Genomic DNA, 16,263 nt, shown 5'->3' with positions numbered 1-16,263 from the left:
GGATGATAGGCCTCGTTGGCAAGGCGATCGGTGCACCGGTCAGTTTTTCTGGAAAAGTCGCCACTTTGTGCGCGCATAATGACTTGCTTATCTGCTGTTCACTCGAACGGTAACTCTTTTGTTTTCCCTTTTTCCTTTGAGGGGGGGGGGGGGGGGGTGGCAAGCACTTGCCGTCTGCTCCATTGACACAAGTTCAGCAGCAGGTACGCTGGATCGGCCGACGCTCGTCTTCTTTGTCCATCTAGAGGAGACGACACACCCAATTTTTTCGCTTTTCCATTTTTCGTTTCTTATTTCTCTCTTTTTTTATTCCCCTTTCAGGAAACCGGTGACGCTGTAACGGTCGACGTAGCCAGCACGCATTTTTGCCATTGACCAGGATTTACTTAACAATGGTGCTTTTTTGAGGGCAGAGGGGAAGAGGGCGAGCCACCGGCGCATTTTTAAATATCTTTTAATCGGTGTATTTCAGAAACGAGACTAAAGTGCATTTTTTGAACCATTTAACAGCTCGCAGGACTTTCGATTCAAAGTGCCTCGACAAATGGGTTCTTTCAGTAGCTGCTATCGCAGCTCGAGTGTCGAGAGAACTAAACAAGCGTCATCTCGAATATCAGCGCCGCGTGAATTCGCAGATAAGGCCGAGTGCCAGCTGTTAGTCCGAGTGCGGCATTCGTACGGTCGGTTTTGCCTGCGCAGCAAACGAATGCTCGCCGTATAACCGCTGATAAAATGGCTTGACGAGAGATAGAGAGAAGTTGCAGCCGAATCAGTCGACTGAGCTCTATATATAGCGCGTCATTCCCTTGGACAGAGTATGTAGCACGTAACGGCCGTGGCTGCGAGTACAAACTGTGCGCCGAGGTCCCCTTGTCCTACTGCTACGCTCCAAGCATTCCGATTGCCCGCCGATCGTCGTCGCTCAACGGGTGCTTCGCAGGCTGACTGGTGAGAGTCCATATATTGACGAGTCTCGAGTGGATTATTTATCGGGTTCGATTTGATGGGTCTATTCACACTCGGTTATTCATATAGTCTGCTTGAATGAGACCACTTACCTCGCCTCGTTGAGAAATCCAACTATGTACTTTCATAGCTTATCTTCAATTGTTGGAATACTAGAAACAATATTGTTTCTGCGACACTGCCATTCGGCAATCGTTTATAAAAAAAAATAGAATATAAGTTTGACATTGCTGCGTTGGAAACCATTAAGTTGTGCGTGACGAAAGCGTGAACGCTATCAAAGTCTCTGTCGACGAGCACTTAAGACGTCCGAGCAAGGGACTTGGGTGCGTGATGCTCCTCTCATTAGTCGGCCGCGGCGTCAGCAGCAGCGCATCAGTCTTTCAAGGAGAGAGCAGCTGCGGCAGCTCTTACTTTTAGGCGTGTGGCACGTGACCGCGCGGCGGCACGCGCCCTGACGCCCGCAAGAATTACGTATTACTTATAAAACAAAAAGGAAGGGAAGAAAGCGTCCAGAGGATCTGCTGTGAATAAAAAAAATGTGTGTGCACTGGGGCCCCTCGCCTTACTTCTTTCCCTTTTTTTTTTCTTTTTCTTGAGCAACGCCCCCGCGTTTCCAGGCTATTTTGATTTTGAACGATTAGGGAGATGACAGGTTTATCGGGATTCACTGTTCACGGGGGAGCGATTGTCCTTTGTTCTCGGAAAGTCACCTTTCTTTTCCTTCTATATTTTCTGGCAAATAATTGAAAAAAATTTATAATTGGTTTTTAAATAAATATCTCCATTAATGTTGCTCGTATACACCATAACGAGTGAGAACCCACTAACGCAATCTAACTAGCTCTTGATCTGTATTAAAAAAATTTTGTCTACCTTCTGCACAGACAAAGCGATATAGCAATATTCTTTTTTTGCTTTTAATAAATCTACGACTTTTCTTTACTTTCAAGATGTTTGCATCTTATTTTATTTCTCTTCGTTCAGAATCTTCAATTTTTATTTTGGTATTTGCCTGTTAGAGGACATGCGTTTTTTATAGCATACAGTTGACGATAAAATTCAGTTCATTGAGGAAATTTGGAGAATTGGAAATGAATTACCAATTTTTATATATTATAATGTTGTGCCCATAATTTCATACATAATTGTGACTGAAATTTACGGCTAAAAAAATATTATAGTTGCAGGTACGAATCTTCTAAGCAATTGTGTTTGTTAAAGTGCATTTAATAGACTTCCGTGTTGATATTTGTAATTATTTTTATCGTCCTACTATGATACTTAGTTAACAAGCGTGGAAAAGGAAAAAAATCATCTAACTAAAAGCCGCATTGTCATTTCGTACGCGGACACTTTTTTCAAGATCGTAAAAAATCTATAGCCACCGTATATTTACCTACAACTAAAAAAGTGTTAACGCATATAGGTGCAGCCAATACATCAAATTTCTATTTCCTCCCTTTTACGACGCGGTTTAGAGGAATGATCACGCCCTTCAGGGAGATTTGGACGTGGACAATAAAAACCGCCCGTCGCCGATGTGTGGAGATCGTAAGCGCACCCTGAACTTTTACGAGCTTCCGCATCCTACTTATGTAAAATGTACGCATTCTAAACTACATCCTTATGCAAACTGTGTTCTTCCTAAAAGCAGTTTACTTTGCTGTAAGAATGGCAAATGAGACTTTTTTTTCAAATGACAATAAACAGTAAATTAACTAGCGTGTAGATTCGTTTGAGTTTACAGTTGGTGTAATCCTTTTAGATAGACTTGATTTTGTTCTTCATCGTTTTTATTTCATAGTTATTCTTGATTATTTGTTATTATTCATAATTACTTATAATTGTGAGGATCAGTCTTTTTGTATCCCTAACTTTTTGACATAAACTTATTGCTAATAATAAGTCTTATTATTCATTTTTAGATAATTTTTATAGTTGCTTAGCTGAAAAAAGTCATGTTCATAAATTTATCGTATACTTATTTTAAGAAAAAATTACCTTAATTTAGAGATATATCTATAAACTTGAAAAATGAAATGTCATTTAACGTTACACACCGAAACGTTCACGCAGGTAAGCTAAATTAACTTATCAATTTTATGTATTCCGTAAAAGAAACTAGCGTTTGACGTAGAGCGCCGATACGAACGGAAACATTTGCGTACGAATTAGCTGTTCCACAGCCAAGGCAAACATACATATTGTAAACTTTCATTACAGCAATGTTTGATTCTCACAGCATTGTTTACCCATCACAACTAGTGTCAGTCACCTCAACTCCATTGAAACATCCGAATAATCGTTGATTCGAACTCAAGGGTTATCCACTTGCAGGCTAACAATAAGCAGCCGTCGTAGAAGAATTAATAAGTGCATTTCGAATGTAAAGTGCCTCTCTGGCCGAGTTAATACAACGATGCAGAAGCATTGTCGTGCCGTTGACAGAGTGGGGAAGTCAAGGCTCTCAAGCATCGCGCTCGCGCCAAAACTCCCGAAATTCACCGAACAGCTGAGCCGATATTTCAAGGACGCAGCTGACCACGCGTTCTTTTTCTTGTGATACATCCAAATTATCGCTGACTCTTCAACGTTTCTTGAATACGCGTATGCAGTTTTTTCATTTACAGCGTAACAGCGTCCGTGAAAAATCATCGCGATCGTTTCCCCCACACAAACTGTCATTTTTTTTTTTTTTTTTTTTTTCCTATCCGCGGGGAGAACGTGCCGAAAAAAGCATCGTAAAGCTACACCCAGCAGCAGCAGCTTACTCGAACCAAACAAGATTAGTTGATCTGTTTCTTTTTCTCATTTCGATCCGTGCGAGTTTTGATCACTTTAGGTTTGACTGCATACGTACGCAGAAGAAGCTGCGTTTTTTTTTTTGCCGCTGCCGCGCACGACTAAACGCGCGTCGTTTTCCCCGCGTCGCGCAAACTGGAATCGGGAGGGTGAAAAGCAGAAATAGGGCCGTCGTGTGCCTCTGCCAAAGTCCAGTTTTATTTCCTGGTCCGGTTGCCTCGCGGAAGACGTCGAATGAAAAATCTCGTGCCGAATCTGGGCGCTCGGACTAGGCGTCTCGTCTGGGCTCAAGTCGGATGCTGGTTTTCGCCGTAACGACTGCGGCCAAGCGGCAAGGTACCACGAGAGCAAAGAAGAATAGAGAGGCTGTGAGAGAGACAAATGTCGTCGTCTGGGGATGGAGAGTGACGTAACGTATCTTGCCCTTACTGAAACTCGATTTAAAGATCGCGCGCGGGCCCTTACTTCATTCTTACGGGGGTATTTAAAATGTCAAAGACGTGTGCATTTAAAACTTGGCGCGCCTTTTGTTAACCAAACATGCGCGGCGAGCATACAATATGTACAGAGCAGAGAATATGTACCTTTAATTTTTTCGTGTGCAAGATGCGCTTCTTTCTTCTCTCCTTTTTTCAATTTATTCAGATGGTTTCTGCGTATAGTTGATCAAAGGCGCATTGGGATGCGCTGCATAATAGGCATCAAATTTTTTTAGTAACGTCTAAACAATATATATTTCATGTATGTTGTTTTATATCTGAAAGGTATTCATTAGTGAGGTCTTGAAAGTTAGCACCCAGAGTCAGTTGTTTTACAATAATTGATAAATTAATTATACCATAAGATAGTTCATCGAAAGAGTAACAATTTTCATTATTGTCATTCGTTAGTACGTCCATAGCTAATACTTTAAAAATAATAAAATTATGAGAAACGTTTTTCAAACAAATTATTAATAGGCAGTCGTTGGTTCATCTTAGAACTAACGACAGCCAAAATGAAATTGCTGGCAAATCCATTATTTAACGAAAATGAAAAATAAAAAAACATTTTGACGTATACTTTAAGGCTTACGGCCACTAACCGAACGTGCGGCTTCGGTACGCATTGCAAGAACCACTGATGCTGCAAGCGGCTGGCTCTCTCTCCCTCTCTCGCTCTCTCTCTCTCTCTCTCTCTCTCTCTCTCTCTCTCTCTCTCTCTCTCTCTCTCTCCTCTCTCTCTCTCTCTCTCTCTTTCTCTACGTTTTATTTAATTTTAATTTTATTTATGACAATTCAAGTGTTCAACTCAAACGAGAAAATGAAAGCAGTCGTACAAGCGGAAATGTTGCTATTTCGAATTTATCAATATCATGTGACGGGCCAAGCCAAGCTGGGACTCGATCATTTTATCGAGGCCCAGCTTGGCCAGCAGCAGTATCTCTTGCAATGCGTACCCAAGCCGCACGTTCGGCTAGTGGCCGTAAGCCTTGAAGTGTACGTCAAAATGATTTTTTATTTTTCTGACTAGCGTTAATTCATGAGGTAAACTAACGATATTTTATTATTGTCAAGTTATTAGTTGTGGATGAACTAGCGAAGGGCAATAATGAAAATTGTCGTTTATTCGATGAACTATCTAATATAATAATCTTATATAGCTATCTTATATAATAAGGCATAATTAATTTATCCATTATTGCAAAAAAACTGATTCTAAGTGCTAATTTTTAAGACCTTTATTAATGACTGTGCACATACAGTATTCAAGTCAATGGGAGAATCTCGCTTTGGAATGATCAAATCATTTGCACTATCAATTAATGAATGCCATTGCGGCGCTGTAGACTGCTGTAACTAAATAGGAATGATCGTCACGAAAATTCATAAAAGCTCGAAATAAGCCGAAGCCAACCGCGATCCCAAATGTAAGTTGCGCAAGCACGCATGACAATTAAATAATCCCTGAGTCTCCGATTACGGAGAGTCTTGGCGGCGGGCACAAACTGCACCAGCACGCGTACCTACGTCTGACACAGACAAGGTCTTTTATAGGGTGTCTATATATACGCGGAACAAGAACGAGGGGCTGCTCTCCCGAAGGAACAGATGATGATCCCGTTTTTGGCGCGCAGCATCCCCGACTACGACGACGACTTTCGGTTACGGGCCGTTCTTCTTATTTATGTAACTCTGCTCGCTCTTCTTACCCTCTTGCTCTTTTTTCGCGCGTTTTTCCTTCCTTCCGGCACGAACAGCTTCTCTCTCTCTCTCTCTCTCTCTCTCTCTCTCTCTCTCTCTCTCTCTCTCTCTCTCTCTCTCTCTCTCTCTCTCTCTCTCTTTGTCAGCTTCATCTATGCGGCGCAGTCTCCTGTTTTTCATTGCGCGCGTCATTTGCCTATCGCAAACGGTAGCTATGTCGATTAGCATGTTTCTTCGGGGCTGCTCTTTAAATATCGTCAAGCATCGGCAAAATTGTCGAGGTGATTTTGCCTAGTTCACTAAGCGGACACCGTACGCGCGTGGGCTATCAAATAGACTTGCATTTCTGGCACTGATCGCCCTCGCCGTAATGGGCCCGAGCCCGTTCATCGACAAGCTTATCCGCGGTACGCATCTCGCCTTCCGATTAATGCGACACGTGCGGCAGGGGTGTCGATGAACCGTCGGCGTGCCGTGGCTCAAGTTAGCCTTGCGATCGGGAAAGTCGATAAAGAGCACGATCGACTTACATCAAATTGCAGATGAGCGAGCGCGCGCATTGCTAGGTCGTACGGCCGGGCTCGCGCGCACGGCCACACCTGTGCACCCTTTCCGCGCTGCTCGTCGTTGTTCTTGCGGACGCTCTGCAGCGTTTAGCCCAGCACCTCTCTCTCTCTCTCTCTCTCTCTCTCTCTCTCTCTCTCTCTCTCTCTCTCTCTCTCTCTCTCTCTCTCTCTCTCTCTCTCTTTCTCTCTTGCGAAGATAAACGCCGATAGATTTAGCTCCCCGATCATCCATTCGATTGGTCCCGTGAAAATATTCAACCCTACTGCATCCGTGACAATACGATAACCGTGGAAGAAAAAGCCAAAGAGGTTGCATACGGCTGATAATCGCTATTCTCCGCGAATTCATAAATATTTGAATCAATTTGAATAAATTTGAATCAGTCAGCGAGAAAAAGTCTCTCTCTCTCTCTCTCGCTCTCTCGGTGGCTTCGCGTACAACACACGCATACTCGGATCGACACTCGGCACGCGCCGAGTGTCGATTCTCCCCTCCCTTCTTCCCAAACTTCAAACACGTACATCTGCTGTAGAAGTATCTTGCGCCCTCGACCCTGCATAGGTGCAATTTTTCTCTCCTTCGGAAATCAAAGTCTGAGTCGATTCTTAGCCCATTCGTCAATCTCCAGTGTGCCTACTGCCTATTGTCAGCCTGCAATTCTCCGTGACTGATTGCTCGAGTTTATTCGCAACGGTCTCACTTTTCGAGACGATGCCGCGGTCGACGACCGGTACATTTCGGAGGCCCCCGCGGCTAATGCACCGATTAATTTCTTGACTTTTGTGGATATCGTTGGATGCATACAAACATGAATTACACCGAGAAGCTCATCATTTTCTTATCTGAGAGTCGAGCGCACGTTCGGCTTTTGCTTTCGCTTGATAGTACATGAAACTGAGAAGCTGCCGATTCTTCTTATTTTACTCTACTCTTCAGCAAACTTTATCGATTAATCAAACTATTCTTATTAAACTGTGCGCCGTATTTTTTCTAGAAATATTTCAAATTAATGCAAATATTTGGAATTCTTATTATTAACGTGAAAAATCCATTGCAATATTTCATTTGTGCTACTTTCGAAAAACTTTATTTATATTTGCTGTTAGAAATGAAAAAAAAAATGGGTGTAAGAATGCCACGATATCCTAATATTTGTAGTCGTCTTTAACCCAAAGTTCAACATACAGACAGATTGCGTTATTACATGATATAGGTAAGAACGACCCTCTCTGTCATACGGACACGCGAGTAAAATTTCGCTTCTCTAAAAATATATTATATATCTGTTTGCTTAATGCGACGATATATGCCCTTACATTTTCGTCGCCAAAGACACGAGGGTGCATCAGGCACGAACGCAAGTACAATATTCTCTGTGGGCTTCCGTCGGGAAAAAGTCGATCCGCTTCGGAATATTAAGGTCAACCATTGTCAGCTGTGGAGCTCGATTCATATGGAACAGCTCAGTCCACGATCACGCGAAAGCGTAAGATCAACCGTGTTATCCTCCACGCAGGATCCCCGCGAGTATCTTAAGGGGTTGATGGCAAACATCCTCGAAGTTGATGCGCCACATGAGGCGATCAAGCGCGCGCCCGACGAGATCGTCGGGTGGTACAAGGGGTGCCAAAATCGCGTAACGTTCGTGGATCAGCTGTAAGCTGCAGCGTGCACTTTCGTGGTGCAGGGCTAATCGAGGGGTCGCCGAACATCGCAGCTGCGGAGAGCGAGAGGCGCGAATTTCTCTCCCTTCGATCGATACTTACACGCTTGAGTTATTGCGCTTTCTCCGACGGACAAGAAGAGAAAGTCACCTATGATATTTACAGATGACCCATGCGCGCGAATGCCCAGCTCAATCGGCTCTGCAACCCGTAAGGAAAATCGACAAGCTCTCTCAAATGGCGTGTGCGTAATTGACTAAGGTTTGTATGCAAGTCGATGTGGAATTGTTTATCGAGGTCGTAAATTTGTTGTGGCTTATGGCTTGTCGCTATTGAAGTGGCGCTAATGAGGTTGAACGAAGAGCAGCTATCGAACGCTTGCCTAGCTCTCTCTCTCTCTCTCTCTCTCTCTCTCTCTCTCTCTCTCTATATCTATCTTTAGTTACTTGAACTCTGATTTTTTGTGGCTTCACTAAGAAAAAAATAACAATATCTGTCGTGATAATTAGATAATTCACGCGCTTGTAAGCTTTGCCCGCAACGTCAATTGTGAGCTAATGAAAACTTACGTACACTGACATAAAAAAGAATAAATGTAAAAGCACGTTCGATCAAAGTCGAGCTATTACACTAGTGAAAAAAAAAAGAAACCGCATACGAAGCCATAAAGCCAAAACCAGTCACAATGGCAGTTTGGAATAAGAGAGCTCGTCTTACATCTTGCACTTGCAGCTTCCGTCTTGAAAAACGAGTTGACTCTTGCGTTTTTTTTCTTCGTCGCCAAAACAATGAGAATTGTGCGTACACCTTAGTCACGCAACGACTTCTTGTGTGTCAATTTGCATTGTGAGCGCGCGCGTTCTCCTTTCGGGGGCCACATGGCAAAAGTCTTGACTGCGCAGGGCTCACAATGGAACTCATTGTAGGTGTACGCACACACCTTTCCCAAGTACAGATCTATAAAAACTCTCCCCAACTTCATTCTTCGTCGCGACGTTGACTCCTTTTTTTCCGCCTACCCCTTCAAACTTATACATACGTTTTGCTCGAGGCTAACTTGTATTTGCTTACGGTTACGCATACCGTTATTACATTGTCGATCAGCTGTTGCCGCCTTGAGCGTTTGCGCGAAACCTCACTTGGCCGTAAATGTAAATAATTTTTCTATGAAAAGTCTTATAAAAGTTTATTGACTGCATTGGCAACAAATTATAATTAGCCTTCCCTCCATTTCAGAATTTATATCTTAACTTAAGATGGGTCTGAAAAGTTGTCGCTCATAATTACTTTTGTTAGATAATATAAAAGTAATGATACCGTTAAATTGTTTATTAAATTTGTAATCAATTATCTAATTAAACTTTATTTGTTCGACCACAATCGAGCCCTTAAAAAAGAAAAAAATAGGTTTGGGCACCAGCCACTCAGTGCCTAAATATTATTTTGGTAAAAATGATTGTAAAATGTGCTTTAAAACCAAATGTTAAAATGTTAATAGATAGTTTATATCACGCAAAAACAGTGCTCATAATAAAAACGCATCGAGAATCATTAGTTTGCTAGTTATAAATAAATATCACTGGGAGTCTATATTTCTAAAGGCTAGCGCTCATATTAGACATAATGCGCATGATCATACCAGCCCATTTGTCGCCCCTATCGCGGGCATCGCTCCTGGGGTTTTATTGGGACGATGGTTATGAGCACTCGGACGTTGCGCTGTACATTGTGCCCGGATCGTGTCCGTCATAAAACTAATTAACATTGATTAGTTACTCCGATGACAATATTGTGACGGACAGATTTACGCACAATATACTGTTCAGAGTCTAAGTGCGCATGACCAACACCACGATAAAGCCTTTGGATTATCAGAAGTCAACATATGCAAATTGGTTTGTTTGTCACTTCTTTTCATTTAGACGGCTGGAACTTGATGATAAATTATCGGTGCCCCAACCAACAGTTTCATAATTGTTGATAATCGTCACTTCAGGCAAAATAAGGCATCGATAATTTGTCCCAGTTGACTAAATGAAAAGAAGTGATAAACAAATCAAAGATTTGCAGATGTTGACTACCGACAATCCAGGATCGGTGCCCGCGATATGGCCAACGAATGGGTTGGCATGCGCATCCCCGTCAGTCGGACTAGTGGACGCTAGCCTTTAAGAATGTAGGCTCACATTGATTTTTATTTATAAATATTAAACTAATGACTCTTGACGCGAATTTATTGCGCGTGCTATTTTTGCATTATACGAACTATCTATTAGCATTTTAAAATTTTGTTTTTAAGCGTATTTTACAATTACTTTTACCGAAATAATATTTAGACGCTGAGGGGCTAGCGCCCAAACCTACTTTTTTCTTTTGAAGAGGTCGATCGCGATGGCACAAAAAAATGTTTAAATAGACGATTGCTTATGAATTTGATGAACAATCTAATGGTATTATTACTTTAGCCATTATTCTTAGCATAGCCGCAAAGCCAACAAATCCGACGTAGTCTAGTCGGATCGCGAGTGACTGGACAAACAGCGCAGGCAGCAATAGGTTCGCCAGGGGGTTGCGTGGAGCAGAGGAACGTAGGGCGTGTGCATCACCGGCACGCGCCAAGATGCTGCGAGCCGAAGAGGGTAATCGGCATATGTGCAACGAGAAAGGTAGCGTAGCTGCTGCAATCTGGCCCAAAGGCTCCATGGCTTGCGAGTAGTCGCGTGGCGTCGAGTCTCCCCTCCGCGCCGACACGGCGTACGCCTAACTGTCGCGAGGCACACGCAGGGGTTCCTTCCGATTAAGAGAGTCCGACAGCTGATCCGCGCGTGTAGCAGCCCGTTCGAGGCGCAGCGTAGGTCAGTAGCGTGTGCCCGGAGGGTGTGCGAGGGAGGACGCGCCGGAGAAGCCGCGATTCGCCTCGCGAGCGCCGCGTCGATCTTCCCTAAACGAGCCGCAGAGGCGATGTGGTAATTGGGCATCTGTGACCACACTCTCACGCTGCGCTCGTGCCAGACAATTTGCTTCCGTCTTTCGTTTTCGCGTCGTTGCGCCGGGCGCCTCCGTTATTGTCGCTTAGCGAGATACAGCACCACGAAGGCACGAATCGAATCGCGGACAAATTTGCAAGCACGCTCCAACTCCCCCTCCAAGGCTCTGTCAGAATGACGATGTGCGGCGTACATTATTAGGCGAAGGCTCGGACAAGGGTTGGCGAGTAGTCGACGTCGTCGCGCACGACTTGACCTAGCAGCAATTTTGCAAGCTATCCACGATAATAGGGGCAAAATATACCTGCAGCAGTTGGCAAAAAAAAAGAGAGAAAGGGTTAAATTGGTCTCTCTACGGACGGACAAGCGACCCCTGGACGCACACGTTCAGCGGCACGCTTCTTCAGCGATGTGTCTCGTGCCGCGCGTAGCGTGGTATATGTAAATCGTGCGAATAATCAGCGCCACTGTACGCATGAAAGGGAGTATATACGACGAACGACTGGCAGCCTCCGTATGGCGCTAACGGCTTTTCTCTATTAATAATCAGCGCGAGGGGACACGTCCTGGTTGTCCTTCTGGCCCTGGCCCCGATGTTGTCTTCCTTTTCTTTCTTTGATTTTTTTAACTTTTTTTTTTTCTAACTCCAGCGGTGACACAACTGTTTGCGCCTGGCCCGAGGCGATAATCCACGAGCGTCCGCCGACCGTCCGCGCGAATTTCAAGATCCCCCCTGTTGCTTCTTGATTAACGGCCAGATGGATTAGCAGATAGGTACTTGCGCTTGTGCGCGTCGTCCTCCTTGTGTTTTTTATTTTCAGACTTTCGTGGCTCTTTCATGCGGATGCTATTTATGAGTGTCGCGCAACAATGATTTGGCTCTTTCGTAGTTGACTGGCCGATCGCGATTGAAACTTATTCGATAGGGATGTCGTTCGTTTGTAAACTATATAAAATCATCATTAATCGAAGGTTAAACTCTTACAGCCACAACGAATTGCAGTCCTCGTTGTTCCCACACGTGCGACATTTTTTTCCGGTTACATTCCCCAACGAGACTGAAAAAAGGGAAGAAAATCTTGGCAGTTTAATCTGGACCAATGACAAAGTCTATCACCTTTGTAGATGCAACATCGCGTGAAAAGCTTCAACATTCACGTGCAAATATAATAAATTGTTGATGACATCGGTCGAGTATATATATAAAGATTCCCTCTCTATCTCTCTCTCTCTCTCTCTCTGCTGCTGCTGCTGCTGCTGCTCCGCAACGAATCAAGCGTCATTGTCCCATCGGAAAATCACATATTATATAAGTATGAGTACACCGGCGCATCCCCTCGCTCTTCCCTTCCTTCCTTCCTTCCTTCCGTAAGGTACAGTCTCTATCGTTAGTTTTTCTTTTAACAGCGGGACCGAATGTCAAGGTGGCCTTCGATGGGGGGGGGGGGGGGGGGGGGGGGGGCAACGAACGATCGATCGATTTCTCTCTTCCGTGCCGCTATACTTACTTATTGCCCGAGCGACTATTTCTCGCTTTTGCGTCAGATGTTCAAGGGCGTCTGATTTTCGTTTTGCTCGATCGTTAGATACTTTTCCCTCTTCCCTTGACCACTCGGTTTCGTTGGCTAACGCTGCTCGTGCTTCTCCCGACTGCTCGATATTTTTATTAAAAAAGTCCAAGGCAATTGTATTTGATTCATCCCTTCGGTATACTTCCTTACTTCTGCAATACGCACTCGAAGGATTCGCTGATTATCCTGAATTTGCATAAATTTAAAGTAGCACGGTAAATACAAAGAGGAAAAAAAATATTTATGAGATCGTAAAAAAATGGTTAATTTGGCGAAAATTATTAATGGTAAGCGTAGCAGGAAGGAAGCAAATGCGCATGAAAAAAATGCCTATTGAGAGAAATAAAAGGGGCTCATCTTTGGTTCCTACCACATAGACATATACATCCGTATTCACTTCTGTGTGCTCTCTCTCTCTCTTTCTCTCTCACGCATCGTGCGAACTTCCTACTTCAGCAGGACTTTAGGCAAGTTTCTGTCTTTTCGATGTGGGGAGTCATTTCGTCTCCCCTTTTTCAAGGCTGTAGCGCCAGACTCGCATAGGCGCGCAGACGAAGAGGAAAAATAATGCGTCCCATGGTTTTTCCGTGGAGATTCGCCGCTCAACGACGTGAATCGCTGTACGGTCGAGGAAATACGTTGGATTTGTCTCTTAGGAGCACCATCGGGAGCTGAGCTCCACCGACCACTCAACTGTGCGTCTACAAATGCGTTATTAATTGCAGGGGTCGTACGCGAGAGCAGTCGGTATACCAAATTGTTTATTGATTCCGATTAATAACTCTGAATTTGCAATAACTTAAACGGCATAGGTAGGACGGGATAGTATACTGCGCGCGGTATAGGACGACTGTACACGGAATTTATGAGCCACGGGGAGCGTTCGCAATTCAAACAATAGCAAAGGTGCATGCTTGGCCTGAGAAATTTTACTTGTAACTCGTGCTTCCCTGCTCGCGAGAAACTATAGTCGGTTAATTGTTGAGAGCACATTCAGATTCAGTTGGATTTTAATATACATCAATAAGTCAACTTCATTGCTTGCTCTCGTGTACCAAAGGAAGAATAGTCTCACGAAATGTAGGCAGTTGTAACTTCATTTGATGAGCTCGGAAGCAAGTGCAGAGAGAGCAAGCGAGCCGCCTGTCGATTGCTCGACAAGTGTATGGTTGGCTGACTGCGCCAGAGAGGAAAAAAAACAGGCCGACGCTCACTCGGAATACAATGGCAATTTCAGGATGATTGCTAAGATCGACGTATATATACACGCACGCATACATGCATCTACATTCCCAGAGAGGCAGACAGCCGAAAAGAATATAAATGGAAGAGGAGCGCGTTCCCAATGCAAGATATATGGACAAGCGAAGCAAGGTGCTCTCGCGAAAAGTATCTCAAGGCATACAAGCAGCGAGAAGCCGACTCGGTAAATATACATATAGTAGGCACTAGTGTGCAGCGTGTGAGAAAAATCCGAAGGAAAAATGCGAGGGTGGCCGAAGGGAGGGGAGGGATCAGGTGGAACATTGTTGGGTCGTACCTGCGCGAGCCCACTCTTTCGGGGGGGGCGCCCGACCAGCGGCTCTGACTTCTTTATTTTTCTTCTTCTTCGTACCTTTCCTCGCTTTTTTCACGGAGAATATAAGCGAGACGCTGCACCGCGTGTTGCCGTAGCACCTTGGCGATGTCTTTTATATGTCACGATCCCTCGTCGGATTTCCGAGCTCCGCCGGACACTTACACAGCCGCATTCGTATATGAATGAAAATCACTAATGAGCTGTAAAATCTGTATATGCGCATCCTGTATACGTGTCGCTCTTCCATTGCTAATAATATTTACTGCGTCGAAAGCAAGTTTTCGTAAATTTTTTGCTGTCATTGAAATGGGTAAATTTTCATTGCAAATGCTTGTTCAACAAATAAAAAGAAAACAAGCAACTAATCGCTTTTATCGCGACTAGTAGCTGAATTGATGCACGCTCGAATGTCGACAATGGCATATATATGTATCCGGGCCGAGAACGCCAAGAAAGGATGAACGAAAGAAAAGAAAGCCGTCAGATCGGTGAGCTGCGCCAAACATACAGGGATTTCCTAGAGTCAGATATGACCAGAGATAGTCGGGGGGGGGGGGGGGGGGGTGAGTGGTGCGCAAGACCCGAGGAATTCAATAGATTGGAAAGCAAGGCAAACAAAAGGCAATTCAATAAGGCCCTGGCGCTCTACGTGTTTGCATATGCCTTCCTCGTTGCAACTTGCTTATTTTTTTGCCGAGAAAAGCCATTTGCGGCTCGTTCCGCACCTAGCGGGCCGTCCTCGCCACAGCAGCCGCGTTATTAATGGGACAAGAGAGCCAAATCTCACAATGTGGCCAACGATCGACTTGTCGCGCGCCGTCGCTGTAGCCGGATACGGAGAACAGCCAAGCAGACTAATGATCCAAGCGAGAAAAAAACCTCGTGGCTGATCTGCTCCGCTCCGGCGAAAGTTTGCTCTCTAACCCATGAAAAATGACGTCCACGCGGAGGCGGAAAAAAATCTATTTTCTCCATAAGAATTGCGGGCAAAACGGATTCAAAGTAATTCATTTTTAAGTCACACTCTCGTTGGATCAATATTTACTGATATTTCATCAAACACCGAGAACAAGCGTGTTGCTCCATTTTACATGACATAATCAAATGGAATCTGGTAAAGAATAATAAATTATATGGCAAATTATACTATAATATTCTTAAAATCTTAGTAAACACCATCAGATTGACTATTTTTATATGTAATTAAGAAATTACACTGTACGAGTAAATAAAAAGAAAATCCACTTTTCATGGTCCCGGCATCATGATTTCTTTTACAGTACAATGACTTTAGCACAAGAACTTTCTTGTTGTTTAGATTAAAAATATTGCGACTCTAGAGCCCTAAATTAGTGTAATTTTTCGTTATCACTCGTATATTTTATTTTCCTTTATCTTAATTTTTGTTATTTGACGTATTTTCCGTCGAGAAATATTGACAGTCAGCCACGAATAGCATATTTGGCTGTATCGAAATAGTAAAAAATTATATTATTTGCTAGTTTTTTGCAGTAACTGAATTGAATTAGTAAAATCAACTATAAACTTATTTATCGGTTAAATTTTCTACTATATTCTATAGTAACTGTAATTGCCAATGATAAAATCTTAATTTGTTCAAAAGTCATATTTAAAGTGAAGATTTATTGGTAGAATGTGACCGCTAACAAAGTTTGTAGACAAGCAAGTCATTAACTGTCGCGGCAGGGATTTATTCTTAAATCCTTAACTATATATATTAAAGACTGCTTATAGGCATTTAGTTTTTCCCGTGTAAACCAAACGTAAAACTTGTACGAACCAGTATGCAATCTGCTGTGTCTTATAAATGCAGTAATAAAGTGTTGATTAGGTCTAAGTACCTTTTCTTTTAACGGAGCCGATATTCACGGGGGATTTATGGCAGGCTAATGACTTTGGGTATTGACTTATTCGTTCTCC

General features: G+C 43.5%; 1 protein-coding gene across 2 annotated transcripts in view; it reads left to right on the top strand.

The window, feature by feature from the left end:
* LOC131671545 (M-phase inducer phosphatase-like) overlaps positions 1–16,263 on the top strand; it is an 88,376-nt gene that overhangs the window by 66,252 nt on the left and 5,861 nt on the right. Inside the window, exon 1 of one of the 2 annotated variants that reach the window (XM_058948045.1) lies at positions 849–948. The exons of the other annotated variant lie outside the window; for it this stretch is intronic. The gene's annotated coding sequence lies outside the window, so the exon portion shown is untranslated. Of the gene's footprint in view, positions 1–848; positions 949–16,263 lie in introns of those variants that run through there. 2 annotated transcript variants of the gene reach the window in all.

Source organism: Phymastichus coffea, unplaced genomic scaffold (genome assembly GCF_024137745.1).
Source record: "Phymastichus coffea isolate CEN01 unplaced genomic scaffold, Cenicafe_Pcof_1.1 PCOF00128, whole genome shotgun sequence".
NCBI lineage: Eukaryota > Metazoa > Arthropoda > Insecta > Hymenoptera > Eulophidae > Phymastichus > Phymastichus coffea.
Note: the sequence above shows the minus strand (reverse complement) of the source record. Positions and strands in the feature narration are given on the sequence as shown.